Source organism: Delphinapterus leucas, chromosome 6, assembly GCF_059928025.1.
Source record: "Delphinapterus leucas isolate spDelLeu-1000000601 "Yukka" chromosome 6, BTC_Dleu_Yukka2, whole genome shotgun sequence".
Taxonomy (NCBI): domain Eukaryota; kingdom Metazoa; phylum Chordata; class Mammalia; order Artiodactyla; family Monodontidae; genus Delphinapterus; species Delphinapterus leucas.
Window position 1 is genome coordinate 93167536 of NC_143134.1, and position 15142 is coordinate 93182677.

Sequence of the window (15142 nt, forward strand, 5' to 3'; positions counted from 1 at the left end):
GCGGCGCTGGGTAGACCACTGAATATGCAGGTATGAAACTTGGGAGACACCTGGATAGATATATTCTTGAGCACTATCAGCATATAATAGTTATAGAAATCCAGGGAAAAAAATGAGTATAGAGAGAAGAACAGTGAGAGCAATTTTAAGGGGAAGGATGTGATAGGCCAGTAGCAGAAGATTGAGGAGAAAGGTGAAAATGGACACAGCATGAAAGAAGAGAAAGTAGTGTGGAAGGGGCCATGAGGTTAAAGGAGAGATTTTTTTTTTTTTTAACATCTTAAGGGAGAGATTTTTAAAGATTGGAAAGACATGTTTAAATGCTAATGGGAAAAGACAAGATGGACCTGCTAGGCACCTCTGTATCTGTTCATCACCACATTTGACCACAATAACCCTCAGAAAGTGTTGACTTCAGCCTTTCAGACCTTTAGCACAAGTTCCTCTCTTAGCCACCTCTAACTCATACAAAAAATGGAATTCTAGGAAATGAAGTTCTCAGTTCATCCAGGTTGACATATCACAATCCAGCATAGTTCATCCCTTGTCAACTTGGTGTCTACACACACTCTTTAACTATATTTAATTTCCAAATAAAACCATCAACGAGACCATGCTTTCGTATAACATGATTAAACTACTCTTCACACGACTGAAAACATGTTAACCCTCTCCTAACCAAAAGATACACAAAGTCCACTTCGTCTATCCTGAAGAGCAAAGTTTTGCCATCCATCAGGCACTAAACTGAATCTTCAAAAGGCTATTACATAATTCAACCAGGTGAGCTGTTTCTAGGTGATGGGAAGACTAGTATTGCCCTCGTTTTCTGTAAAGTGAGTTCCCTGGTCAGCAATAATGCTCTGTGGGATACGATGACGGTGCATAGGGCTTTCTGTAAGTCCATACATAGATGGGTGTTTAGGGAAGAATCACCGAGGAGGGGAAAGCAAATCCATATGCAAAGTAAGTATCTATTTTAGTAAGAACAATACACTTTCCCTTCTATTACGGAAATGGCTCTGTATAATCAGCCTGATGCCAGGTGAACTGAGAAACAATGTCATATATTTGACTGGTGTTGGTCTTTGCTTTTGGCAGTTAGGGACTCAGTAGTGGAGGTAACCAGACTGGCTCTTTAATCAGCAACATGGACAACCTCTATCCCTGTAGCCATGGCCACTTTATTTATGAATGCCTTGGTCAAGGACAGGAGTGACTGGGGAAAGAGGCTGACTGACATCCACAAAACAGGTCATCTTGTCTACCTGATTAAGATCTTGCTCTTTGGTTAGCATTCACCTGGGACACGAATATCATATTCTGTGCTCTTTCAAAGAGGTCTGTCCTCATACCTCTTCTCCAGAACTCACTGCCTCCAATTCTCCGGTCATCTTCCTTCCAATCCAAACTCTTAGTGATTTGCTCATGAATTAATGTAGAGCAATACTTTTGTTCATTTCCTTCCAGGCAAATTAACCAACCAGGTGTACTGCTTGGAGTTTTGACCACCGAAGAGATTTCTCTTCAACACTGTCCTTCATAGTCACACTGAGTGGAGCTATAGTGCTGCAGGCATCCAATTTCAATTTCTGCCAGTATTTTTGGTGTTGATTTGGAATGAGAGACTGAAGAGGGGTGTGAGCTTAGAGAGTAATTCTGGAGGGAGGGGAAAGAATTTTTGAAGAGAAAAGAGAGCTGCTGTCCACAATGGAAAACTGGGGAAAGAACAGAGATATTTAACAGATTTTATTAATGTTTAAAATATAATTTTTCAATATAGAACCTCTTCCCCTAGTCCCACGGGATTTTCGGTAAAATATTCATTTCTCATCCATGCATGAAAGAGGTGGACCTACAGTGGGAATACATCAAAATGCTGAGTGCAGTCTCAATAGTAGGCCTGGAGCAACAGCTATAGCTGCTCCCAGGAAGCCTGCTGCACACCTGTTATACTGGCGAAAACCAATGCAAAGCACTACTATTAGATTGCTGTGAGCAGTTTCTGCCCTGCAAGAATACACTTTGAGGCAGATTGTCCTTTGTCTCAGGAGGCTAAAGTCCTGAACTGGCCCTTTAGTTACCCAAAATTTCTACCTGTTTTTCTTGGGAAGATCTGTTGTGTAACCTGAATGCAGATATTTTAGCCTAAAAAGCTAAATGACTGTGGTATAATATAAATTGTCCTGGCTAGGTTTTAGCAGCCAAAATTATGCATCTACAGATTTTGTTGCTTCTTTTTGGAGAAATGTTTATTTTCTTTGTAGACAATTAAACTGGGTGTTCTTCACCTAGAAGTGGCTACTTACTCCTGTAAAGATGCATGTGCCCTTATGTGCAGAAATAGGAAGCTGTGAGGAAGAGAAAGGCAGGAGGGACATGTAAGTAAGGTCCTCACCTCACCCTGGAATAGTCCTTAAAAGCTGGGCTTGGTTTGATGCATGCCAGCTGTTTAATGTCTTGTACATGGGACATGTGGTTAAGAGCATGGGCTCTGGGGTTAGATCACCTTCATCTGAACCCCCCCTCTACCATTTACAGGCCGTCTTGCCTTGAGCAAATTACCTAACTTCTCTGTTCTTCATTTTCCTTATTTTAAAATTGGAGGTATAATAGTTGTTACCCTATAAGGTTGTTGAGAGGATTGAAATGAGTATGTAGACAGTTTAGCACAATGCTTGGCATATAGTAATATCTCAATAAGTTTTAAAACAATCAAGAAAATACTGATACTGGGCTATCAATGCTATGATTGTTTTGTAGGAACCAGAAGGTGAGGCCACACTCCTTTGGGTAGGCTGGAGTCTCTTCTGGAAAGGTACAATTCCTACTGGCACTCATCCCAAGAAGATGTGGATTCCAGGAGCAGAGGATGGAATGAGAAATCAAGGATAAGTAACATGAGAAATGGGTCAGAAATGAGTGAGGCAAAAGTATTTACAGTGAAGGCCCAGATCTTCTGGGGGAAATGGAGAAACAGTCTCTGAAATTAATAGTGGGGCTTCTGACCAGAAGTAAGACCCCCGAAAACAAGAAATGAAGGCTGTCAAGCTCTGGTCAAGAAAGATGCTTCAAGATGATAAGAAACGTATGTATGAGATAAAGGGGAGTTGGGATCTGCACCCATCTTGGGGTACCCGCTCACGACTTATGAGGAACACACTGAAGAGGATACTTTTTCTGTCAGTATTGCCGTATAACAAACCACCCCAAAACGTGTCATAAAATAATAATTGTATTATACTCTTGGTTTCTGTGGGTCAGGAATTTTGACACAGAACAGCAGGGCTGGCTTGTTTTTGGTCTCTGATGTGTGGGGCCTCATCTAGCAAGGCTTGAATGCTGAGGTGACTTGATAGCTGGGGTTTGGGATCATCTAGAGGTGTCTTCAAAGTTGATGCTGGCTGTGGCTGGGACTTCAGGTGGGCTGATGGCTGGAAAAAATACAAGTGATCTCTCCATGTGGTGTCTCGGCATGAGATAGTTTGGGCTTCCTCATAGCTTGGTGGTTGGGTTCTAAACATGAGTCTCCCAAGAGAACTGGGCAGAGACATGATTCCTTTTTATAATCTAACCTTGGAAGTCACATAGTGTCGCTTCTTTCAACCACAAATCCACCGTTTCTAGGGAAGGGAACATAGATTCCACTTCTCTATGGGAGGACTGTCAAAGTCACATTGTAAATAAGAGTATGTGGAATGGGGGTTATTCTTTTTGTCACATTTAGAAAATATAATCTACCACAGATGGATGACACTACCAAACTGCTCTCTTGCCTGGGTTTTGGGGGAATTCTTTTAACATCCCTCCACACCTGGGACTCAAAAGCTAAATGAGCAAAGCTCTATTTGACAGTCCAATAGGACAGCATTCCTTTAAAAGTTAGAATTGGAAAAGTTGGCTGCATGATATGTTATCAGCTGGAAGGAAAAACCACTTTCAACACAGTGAGTGGAAAACAGGGACAAACACAATTATGGAAAGGCAGGAGCAACAGAAGCAAATCCTGCCTGGAGAAGCAATGGAGAACAATAGTAGCAGGATGAAGAATGAGAAACAGCAGACCAGTGAAGACCATAAAAGGAAAGAATTGTTTCTGCGAAACAAATAAATCTTGGGCAAATTTAGCCAATCTTTTTTTTTTTTTTTTAGATGTTGGGGGTAGGAGTTTATTAATTAATTTATTTATTTTTGCTGTGTTAGGTCTTCGTTTCTCTGCGAGGGCTTTCTCTAGTTGTGGCAAGCGGGGGCCGCTCACCATCGCGGCCTCTCTTGTTGCGGAGCACAGGCTCCAGACGTGCAGGCTCAGTATTTGTGGCTCACGGGCCTAGTTGCTCCTCGGCATGTGGGATCTTCTCGGACCAGGGCTCGAACCCGTGTCCCCTGCATCGGCAGGTGGACTCTCAACCACTGCGCCACCACGGAAGCCCCAAATTTAGCCAATCTTGACTTACAAAGAGTATAAGTTAAATGCCCCCTCCCACTTTAAATTAGGGGGACATTAACTGAGAGAAATTATTTGTTGTTAATGTGTATTAACACTAAGTATTCTGTCGTATTCAGGAGTGACAGCTCAAATGGGGACCGTACTTCTAAGAGGTGGTGACATCTCTTAGCTACATAGTAATCACTACTATTGCTTCTTATAAATTTGTTCTAACAGGTATACCACATTCATTTCTTAAATGATTATATGATATTGAATTAGGGATTTTTCAGTGCTATATCTTTTCTTTATTATGTGAAGCATCCAGTATCCTAATTTGTGTTATCGCTGAGTCTAGGTTATACTTCTGGAGCTTGTCAAACTATTTAGGCATCACTACCTAGAACATTTTAGCACCAGGTGGCAGCAAAATCTGAGAGCTGAGATAAAATTCTTGGCAGGAAAGTAAACAATTAAGCATTTGCCTCAAACCTCAGGATGGTTAATAAGGAGTAACAAATGCATAACTTCCCCCCTCCCCTTGCTTCTGTTTAGAGCTCCTTCTCTCTGTCTCTCTGTCTCTGTCTCTGTCTCTGTCTCTGTCTCTGTCTCTCTCTCTCTCTCTCTCTGTGTCTCTCTCTCATTTTAGTAAGTGATTATCCAAATTGTGCACACACCCTCCCCCTGCCCCCCTTACACTCACTTATACTCTCAAACACACAGAGAAAACAGCCGGTCAGCCAGCTGAGTGGACTGTGCTGGAAATTAGATTCAGAAGGGCAAGAACTAGGATAGCCCAGAGCATAGAAAGCCAGCAGAATAAACCAAATTGGAATCCGTTAGGAAAATCCAGGGTCTAAAGGAACAGAGACTAAGCTCAAACACCAATTCCAGATGGCCAGAAGCAGAACCAAAGTCAGGTAGCTGAATAAAACAAAGAGGAGATGTAAAGCAAGAGCAGGTAAGACAGATAACAGTAATTGATCTTTAGAGGTCAGTAAGGGCAAGTGCTTGGTTATTTTGAGCTAAGCTAAAGAGACAGAGAAGAAACTAGAGTCATTCTCTCTTCTTAAATGTATCCAAGTGTTAATGACATCAACTCTACAAGATTCTCCATTCTCTATGGACTGGCCAAAGAACAGAATTCTGGGATCTTTTTTCGGTTTTACCCTGTACTTGCTGGATGATCCCGACTGGCTGTTTCCAAGCTTGAGGTGACTCCTTCATCAGAAGAGAGTTAGTGCTAATCTAGTCTTGCCAGAAGAGATGGTGGTGATTTGGGATGGCAGCTCAAATTTGCTCTTATTTAAGAAGCACTGCCTTAGTCACTTCAGATTTTTTTCTGGCTAGAGCCTGGTACTTAAACTGCCAAACCAGATAGAAATGCATACTTCTTTTTTTGTAAAAAAATGCATACTTCTTAAACACAAATACAAAATCATTTTAAAGTCCATTAAACAGATTTTTTAGTTGGAGAGTAACTCAAAGTTGTCAAGCAACTTTCCTTTCAGGTGCTTCCTTAATTATGATAAAGTTCCAAGTTGTATTTTTCAATAGTTATATTTTGCCAGTGTTTTTTAAAAACGGGTGTTAGGGCTTTAGGCATTTTTGATCCTTTTTCCTACTTGTTGAAAAGGCCCACAGTTCAGTCCTTGGAACATGTATCAAACTCTCAACAACATTCATCAAACTCTCATCATCGTCTGAAGAATCTCTAAAAGGTTTGGAAGGGACTCTGTTGTAATCTTTATTTCTGAAGCTTCCCACACAATTGCATGGCTGTAAAAATGGATTTTCACATCATATGTCTAAAGAAAAAAACAAGTGTCTTTGTTCCATGGTGCATTTCAGAAGATTAACAGGTGTTAACAGATGGGAGGATTCCAGCTTTTGCTCTTAAGAGTAAAAGGTCTATCGTGGTCAGTAATTGCCTCTTAAGAAGTAGCTGTGTTCATTTCTGGCCTTGCAAACCAAGAGGTGGACTGTCTTTATAGAGCAGGTGTTTGTGGACAACTAGCAACAAGTAGGAATCAAAGTGCCCCATGGTGAAGAGTTGCTAGGTGCCTGAGGAAGCCTTAAAGTGGCAGTACCTCCATGTTCCAGGGTTATACCTCAGGAACCTGATTTTGTAGCATGGTGACAGAGGATTTCTCTCTCTCTCTCTCTCTCTCTCTCTCTCTCAGGTGAACACTTACTAACGAACTCTAAAATATAAACCAGGAAGCTTGTTTATAACTAGGAACTTGGATCCTCTGATTTCTACCTGTGATCTACAGACAGATCTACACAGAAAGCCAAATTATTATCAAAAGTCTGCTGCACATAAGCATAGATTCAGCATAAGGTGAATTAGCACATGATTCAAATGTTTAATAACATTAACTTTGATAAAGCCCAATGTACTTGTCTCCACAAGGAACAAGACACATCAAATCCTTCACTTGTTTCTTTACCTTAATTTGATCTAATAGCTTTTCTAGTTCTGACATTTTATATTCAATTTCAACTTCATGTCCATTTTCTTCTGGTGCAAATGGAAGCATAATAGGAAATCAAAAGAGTCAAGACCAACCACAGTAGTAGAGAACTGTGGCTCGAGATATATGAGGAGGAAGAAAGAGTGCTCTAAATACTCTGTGTGACTTCAAATCTCTAGACCGAGATAAATTCTATTCCACAATGTACAAGAAACACAGACACTGTTTATCATCCTCTGAGGTGTCACAGAGATGAGAAGAGGTGCTTGAACACCAGAAATAATCATATATTTTGACTTTCTAAATAGAGAAATTATATGAGCCTTCAAAGACAGGAAAAGTAAGTCTAACAAAAACCTCTGGAAAAATTCAGGCAGATTATTGAGCATAGAAAAGAATGCAGTGATCACCAGGAAGTAAAATGAGTTCACTACAAATGCATCAGTCATTCAACCAGTTCATCATTTACGTTCCAGGCTGCGTTATTAGTAGATACATTTATGTATTGGTTTATCAGATTTAAGATAAACCCAAATTTAGATCAAAAAGTCAACCGGATGGTACTTAATTTTCTTTCTATGTTCCAAATCAGTTCAGGTAGCAGCAGTTATTCGTTCATCAGAAGTCTGGGTAAAGCTCAGTAGTGAGTCCATCCTGACCATGCACCCAGTCTACCTCCTGCAGTCACCCTGAAGGTAATGTTTTAGTTCTAATAATATTGCCTGCATTTGGAACATCTCTAATTCCACTTTCAGAATTCTCTTCTGAAGTTTACTTTCTGTCTTTACAGGTAGAAAGGCATTGCCCTTTGGAGAATGGGTTTTTAACGTTTTCAGAAATAATCAAGTCTATTAGAAACAAAAAAGGATGAACCTTGATCACCTAGTCAATTGAATGAGGGGGTAGGGAAGTGAGGAAGGCAGAGATTAACTGCCTTAGTTAAGGAAACTGATTTAGTTAGGGGTCTTGTAAATTGGCTTGTAAATTGGCTCTGAAAGCAATCTCTAAACAGGGTTTTTTTTTTTTGAAGGTTTTATTTTTTGGTTTTATTTTTTTAACATCTTTATTGGGGTATAATTGCTTTACAATGGTGTGTTAGTTTCTGCTTTATAACAAAGTGAATCAGTTATACATATACATATGTTCCCATATCTCTTCCCTCTTGCGTCTCCCTCCCTCCCACCCTCCCTATCCCACCCCTTCAGGCGGTCACAAAGCACCGAGCTGATCTCCCTGTGCTATGCGGCTGCTTCCCACTAGCTATCTACCTTACGTTTGGTAGTGTATATATGTCCATGCCTCTCTCGCGCTTTGTCACAGCTCACCCTTCCCCCTCCCCATATCCTCAAGTCCGTTCTCTAGTAGGTCTGTGTCTTTATTCCTGTCTTACCCCTAGGTTCTTCATTACATTTTTTTTTCTTAAATTCCATATATATGTTAGCATACAGTATTTGTCTTTCTCTTTCTGACTTACTTCACTCTGTATGACAGACTCTAGGTAAACAGGGTTTATTTTAATGGAGGAAAATGTCCTTAATACTTTCAAATTCTTAAAGATTGTCTTGCTTTTGAACGTTTAAAAATGCAAGTTTAGGGTTTCCCTGTGGCGCAGTGGTTAAGAGTCCGCCTGCCAATGCAGGGGACACAGATTCAAGCCCTGGTCCGGGAAGATCCCACATGCCACAAAGCAACAAAGCCCGTGCACCGCAACTACTGAGCCTGTGCTCCAGGGCCTGTGAGCCACAACTACTGAAGCCCGCGTGCCTAGAGCCCATGCTCCACAACAAGAGAAGCCACCACAATGAGAGGCCCGCACACCGGAATGAGGAGTGGACCCCGCTCGCCGCAACTAGAGAAAAGCCTGCGCACAGCAACAAAGACCCAATGCAGCCAAAATAAATAAATTTTTTTTAAAAAAAAGCAAGTTTAAAATGATAAGGGAGATTGAATATAGGAAGACATACAGACTTTTCTATATCTTCCTTTCTTCTGATCTAGCAATGTAATTCTAGCATTACAGATATCTTTTAGTAACAACAGGTTTCATTCCATTTCAAATGTATTTTTATATGTATGATTTTTTTAATTGGGATAACAGATTTTATCTTCTAATGCTCTGATAGGCTATAAATCTTAGCTCTTTTATTTAAACTTAAATAGAATTTTTTAAACACACAGGAACAAAGATTTAGGTAGTCTTAAGTTTGTATCTTTTCTTAAATTCTTTTGAAAACAAAATTTAAACTTTAACTCTAAATGCAAAAATATTCAGTTACCAATAGATTCACATTATGTTCAACTGCTATGTTATACAGGACTTAAACCAAATTTTAAAAGTTAGGAGATCAGCAGTAGAACCAGAAAGTAACGCCTGTAATGTTATTTTTCCAATCTGCCTGATCCATGCAAATTTCCCCAGGAAACATTTCAAATACCCTTCACCAGAAGTTAATTGAATAAGAAATTTAAAAATAAGAATGATCTTTATCTATTTATAACTTACCCTTATTCCAGAAAGGATTGAAGATGGTTTACAAAACTACATATAATTCAATTAAGATTTTTATTTTTTTAATTTATTTTTTATTGAAGTGTAGTTGATTTACCATGTTGTGCCCATCTCTGCTGTGCAGCAAAGTGACTCAGTTATACACATGTAGACATGCGTTCTTTTTTATATTCTTTTCCATTATGGTTTATCCCAGGAGATTGGATATAGTTCCCTGTGCTATACAGTAGGACTTTGTCGTTTATCCATTCTAAATTCAACAAAAAAATTTTAAAAGCAAGGGAAGGATTAAAAAGAAAACAAATGTGGGTAAAGTAAGAAGAGGCTGAAGTGAATATTCACATTCATGATTTGAAGTCCGATACACTTGCTAAACTTGACTTAGGCTTTTGAACAGCCGTTGCAAAGAAGGAAACAATCAGTTCCATAATTCATAAAGTTTGGGAGGGGGGGAAGGTCTATTTAGAGGGGGACAACATTCTAGATTCTGAAGCCTGGGGATGGAGGAGCTCAATCATCTGCTAACCTAAAACATTTCCTGGTGGTTGAAAGCTAAACTGGGCATTTTGTCAGGAATACCTGAAATGCAATCACACCATGTCACTCCTCTGCTCTAAAAAGTTCAGGAGCTCTCCATGGCCTATAAATTAACTATACATGTCTTAATCTAGTATTTGAGGCCAAATATCAAAACCAAATCAAGGTGACCTCTCTGAAGGCAGACAGCATTTCTTATTCAATATGGTGTCACAGGCCTTTGTGACAGAGTAGGTATCAACAGACACTCAAAGATGTTATGTAGAGGAACTCTAAACCAGCCAAGAAAGTTGGCAGAAACCTCTCCAGCCCTCACTTCTGTACTTGTAGGGTCTTCCTCTGACAGCTTTCCCTGTTGAATGCTGACCGATATCTTCAAAGTCAATAATAATGATAGCATCTCCATCACCAATAACAGCTACAGTAACATCACTTTGCGTTTGTATAGTGCTCTACAGTTAACAAGGTTCAGATACAAAGATTTTAAAAGTATTCTCACAACCAGTTTGCTTTTTGGTCTGAGTAGGGATCATGGTCCTTCCTACAATGCAGAAACGAAGTCTTGTAGAAGGTATGTCTTTATTAAGTGGTGGATGCCATTTCCTCCTGATTTCCACAGCAGGATGTGGTCTCTTCCTCCCCTTCAAATCCTGGTGGCATTTGGTTTGCACATCTCTTATGACAATAATAACTCCATATGTTTTATATCAGGTGTTACAGTTTGCAAAATTTCTTATGCTAAATACCTGTTTCTTTTTTCATTCTCACAACAATTTCATTTAAGGAGAAAATAATCCTTTACCTTGAGTACCCTGCTACTCTCCCCATACTCTCTAAAAGTATAAAAAGTGAAAGCCACTCTGTAGATTAACACTGCCCATTGCCACCACCATACCATCCTCCAATGGAAACTAACATTTTTTCAGCTCCCTATTCTCTGCCAGATGCTGGGATAATTTTTTATAAATAATAAGTCGGCCTTTGGTATCCTCAGGTTCTGCATCCAAAGATTCAACCAACCACGGATTGAAAATATTTGAAAAAAAATCCCGAAAATTCCAGAAACCAAAACTCGAATTTGCTGCACACTGGCAACTATTTACATAGCGTTTACATTCTATTTTAAATTATTTTTATAGCATTTACATTTATGCCATTTTACATAAGGGACTTGAGCCTGTTTGGATTTTGGTATCTGTGGGGGTCCTGGAACCAATCCCCCTTGGATTCCACGGGAGGACTGTACAGCTTCAATTTATCTCTTCTTTGCCTTTAGATTGTTCAATTTGATTCCCTGCCTCCCAAAAAAAACCCAGCCAAAATCTAGAAATAAAATATGTACTTTCCTTCTCTGTGGATACTCTAATAAGGAAAAAGAAAAGGGGTGGCAAAGCTGAGAAGGAACTGACACCTTTCTGAAAACTTTCCTGCAGTGGCTGATTTAGGGACCAATTCTGTGAATTTCAGCAGGATAGTGTAACACATTGGGTGGATCAAGGCTGTGTTGACAAGAGCTGCCACTTATGGGAATTTCCAATGAAGACATCATCAGGTAGGAAAAGACTCCGGCAGAAGTATTTTGGTGAGGAGGCTCTTCATTCCTCACGTTGGTTCAGAGTAACAGTTCCAAGCCAGAAGAAGGCTGAGGAGAAGAAGCAAGATGGAGGCCACCACCGGAAATCTCCTGGGAGGACAGGAAAAGCCCTGCTCCAAGATGTGGCATTACCCAATTCCAGGGGGCGCCCTTCATATGGAATACAATGTGCATTGTGCCCTTGGAGTTGTGCAACATGCAATCCTCCCCATGGTACCTGGCCCTGTCCTCCCCATTCCACTGAGGGCTATAGGGGGTATCCATGTTGGGGACTGTCACGAGAACTGGGAACTCTCAAGCTTTCTTACTCATTTGATGGTTTGATGCCTGGCATTCTGATTTCAGTTCAACGGGATTCTCTAGATAAGTTGATCAGGACCGTGTAGGCAAGTATCATGTCCAACGTGTGATTCCTCCTACAGAAACTCAGACTCCTTGTGGCAAAGATTTCTCTGGAAAAAAATCAATTTCACGTAAACTGTGTGGCCCCATTCCTTTAGTCATGTTTTTTTCTGGGAAAAGCATCACCATTTGAGAAAAATGAATTAGAAATTATTCTAATTCCTATATGGGGCCTAGTAACTATTTCTCACCTGCCCTTTAAGTCTATGGTTCTCAAAACTGACCACACTTAAGAATTATCCAGAGAACTTTAAAAAACATATTGATGCCTGGTTTCCACTTCAGCCCAATGAAATCATAATCTCTGAAGGTGGGAACCAGGCAATTACATTTTTTAAAGATCCCCAAGTGACTTTGTTGTGTGCCTCAGGTGGTTTTCTTATTCTTCCTCTGATCTCACCCTCACTGACAAGTAGCTTTAAGAAGGCTTGTGGCTGCGGGAACTCAGTTGTGAAACTGGAGAAGACTAATCAGATTGCAAAGGTGATGAGACACACATGTCACTGAAAACAAATATTATCAAATGCCACATTCCAGGGCATGTGCTGGGAACACACAATAAATGACACAAGGTGCCTGCCCTCAATAAGTTTCTGCTCTAGTTGGAAGGACAGATATGTGAACTACTATCCTGCAGAGTAAAATTAAATCAAGGTACTGTGGGAACAGGTGGTGGTGGGGGATAAAGGAAGGTTTCTCTGGAGAGAAGAAATTTGAGGTGTGTCTTCAGGGAGAAGTAAAATTTTGATCAATGGAAAGGAAGCAGAAAACATTCCAAAGAAAAGAACAGCTTGAGCAAAGGCATAGAAGAAAGAAAGTGGATGGGATATTAGGAAATTAGAGGAACCTTGTGGAGCTTCAGAAAATGGTGGGCTATGAAGCTGGAAATTTAAATTAAAACTTGGAGAGCCTCAGAAGCCCCCACAAGAAATCATAAGTGTGTGTAAGATTGTATGATGCGTGTCTGAGAAGGAGGGGGCCACAACAAAGGTTTAAAAGTAACTAGTGCCATGACCAGATCTGAAACAAATAGGAACATGATCAACATGAACTTTGGTAAATACATTTGAGGTAGTTACTCATCCTACCTTCAGGCAACCTTCTCTGCTTATCTGCCCCTGGGACCTGCACTCTGGGAACCTGAACACACCTTTGTTTCATTCTTTGTGCCTTTTACATATTTTCTCTCTGTTCAGAATGCTCTGTCCTCCCTTCTTTGATAATTCCTATGTATTGGCCAAACTCTGAAGTCACCTTCTCTGTGCTTCTTTCTATAACACTTGTGTAGGGATAGCTTAAAAGTGCTTGTTAACTGTATTGTATTCATTGACATGTCTGTCTTTCCCTCCAGAAGGTGAGCTCCTAGAAGACAGAAATGAGATCTTTTTAAACTTTCAATCAGCAGGACTCAGCACAGTGGCTGGCATATTGGCTGTGCAGACTGACTGATTGAATGAATGTGAAAGCACTTACCAGATGTTAGAAAGATTCAAACTTACAATTTATGTCCTGCAATGTTAAAGTACAGGGATTCAGGAACATTTTTTCCATATTTAAAACCCTTTGCTCAGGCTTGAAACATTTATCATCTGAAGCGTTCATTTATATAAGCAAAGTGAAAGTTACTGAACCTATCAGTTTATTTCCATGGAGCAAGCAATATTTCTTTCTTTAGTAATAATCTGCCAAAGGAATATTACAGTTAATGTGTCTTTGGCTAGAGGAAATATAAATACCATTCAAAAAGCTCCTGTAATCCATTGAGGCCTACAAAAGGGAAAAAAATCCCCTAAAGGGTGTGACAATGACATTTGGGCACTTGCTGGGCTGAGAAGAGGGAGGGTGGAACTCTGTGAATTTTGTTGATTTCCAATCCCTTAAATGTATTTCTGCTGGTTGGAGGATTAAAAGGTTTACTGGTGAGAGTGTCAGTTATGAAAGGATCGAGGATAGATTCTATAATCCTGTAAAAGAGAGCCTCGGCAGGTTCTCCAACAGGAATCTAGAAATATTTGGTATCTTGGAAATCATTTTGCGCTATTGTTATATTCTCTTAGTTCTTCTATGACAATCCTGCTGCTCCTGGAAGAAATGGCAACTTTCATGAACTTAATTTTTGTTGCTCTCATACTCTATTTGCAAGGCACTTTATTTTTCCCTGCAGTTCTATCAGGCTTTGCCTCATGTATTTTGGTGCTCTGTTGTTAGGTGCATACACATTAAGGATTGTTACATCTTCTTGGAGAATTAACCCCTTTATCATTAGGCAAAGTGTCCCTCTTTATTCTTGATAATTTTCCTTGTTCTCAAGTCTGCTTTGTCTGAAATTAATATAGCTACTCCGGTTTTTTTTGAAGATTTATTTATTATTTAGTTGGTTAGTTAATTTATTTTTGGCTGCGTCTGGTCTTAGTTGCAGCACACAGGACCTTTGTTGTGGTGCATGGGCTTCTCTCTAGTTGTAGTGTGTGGATTTTCTCTTCTCTAGTTGTGGTGTGCAGGCTCCAGAGTGCATGGGCTCTGTAGTTTGCGGCACTCAGGCTCTAGTTGAGGCGTGCAAGCTCGGTAGTTGCGGCACTCAGGCTTAGTTGCCCCAGCATGTGAGATCTTAGTTCCCTGACCAGGGATCGAACCCACGTCCCCTGCATTGTAGGGCGGATTCTTTACCACTGGACCACCAAGGAAGTCTCTATATAGCTACTCTTGATTAGCATTAGCATGGTATATCTTTCTCCATTCCTTTACTTTTAACCTTTCTGTGTCTTTATATTTAAGGTGGGTTTCTTGCAGAAAACATATAGCTGAGTCATGTTTGTTTGTTCACTCAGACAGTCGTGCTGACAAAAAAAATTGGTGTATTCAGAGCATTCATATTTAAAGTGGTTATTAATATAGTTGGTTTAATATTTACCATGTTTATAACTCTTTTCTGTTTGTACTTGTTTCTCTCCTGCCCCCTTTTTGCACTCTCTGGTATATCAATTATACTTCTTTCTAAACTTTTTTTTAGTAATTTCTCTAGAGTTTATAATGTATATTTCAACTAATCTAAGTCCCCTTTCATATTACACTTACCACTTTATGGGTAGTTCAGTTACCTTAAACAGAGTTTTCCCAATTCCTCCCTCTTATTCCTTAAAACATTGCTACCATTTATTTTACCCAATGTATTGTTACTATTATTACTTTGAATAGTT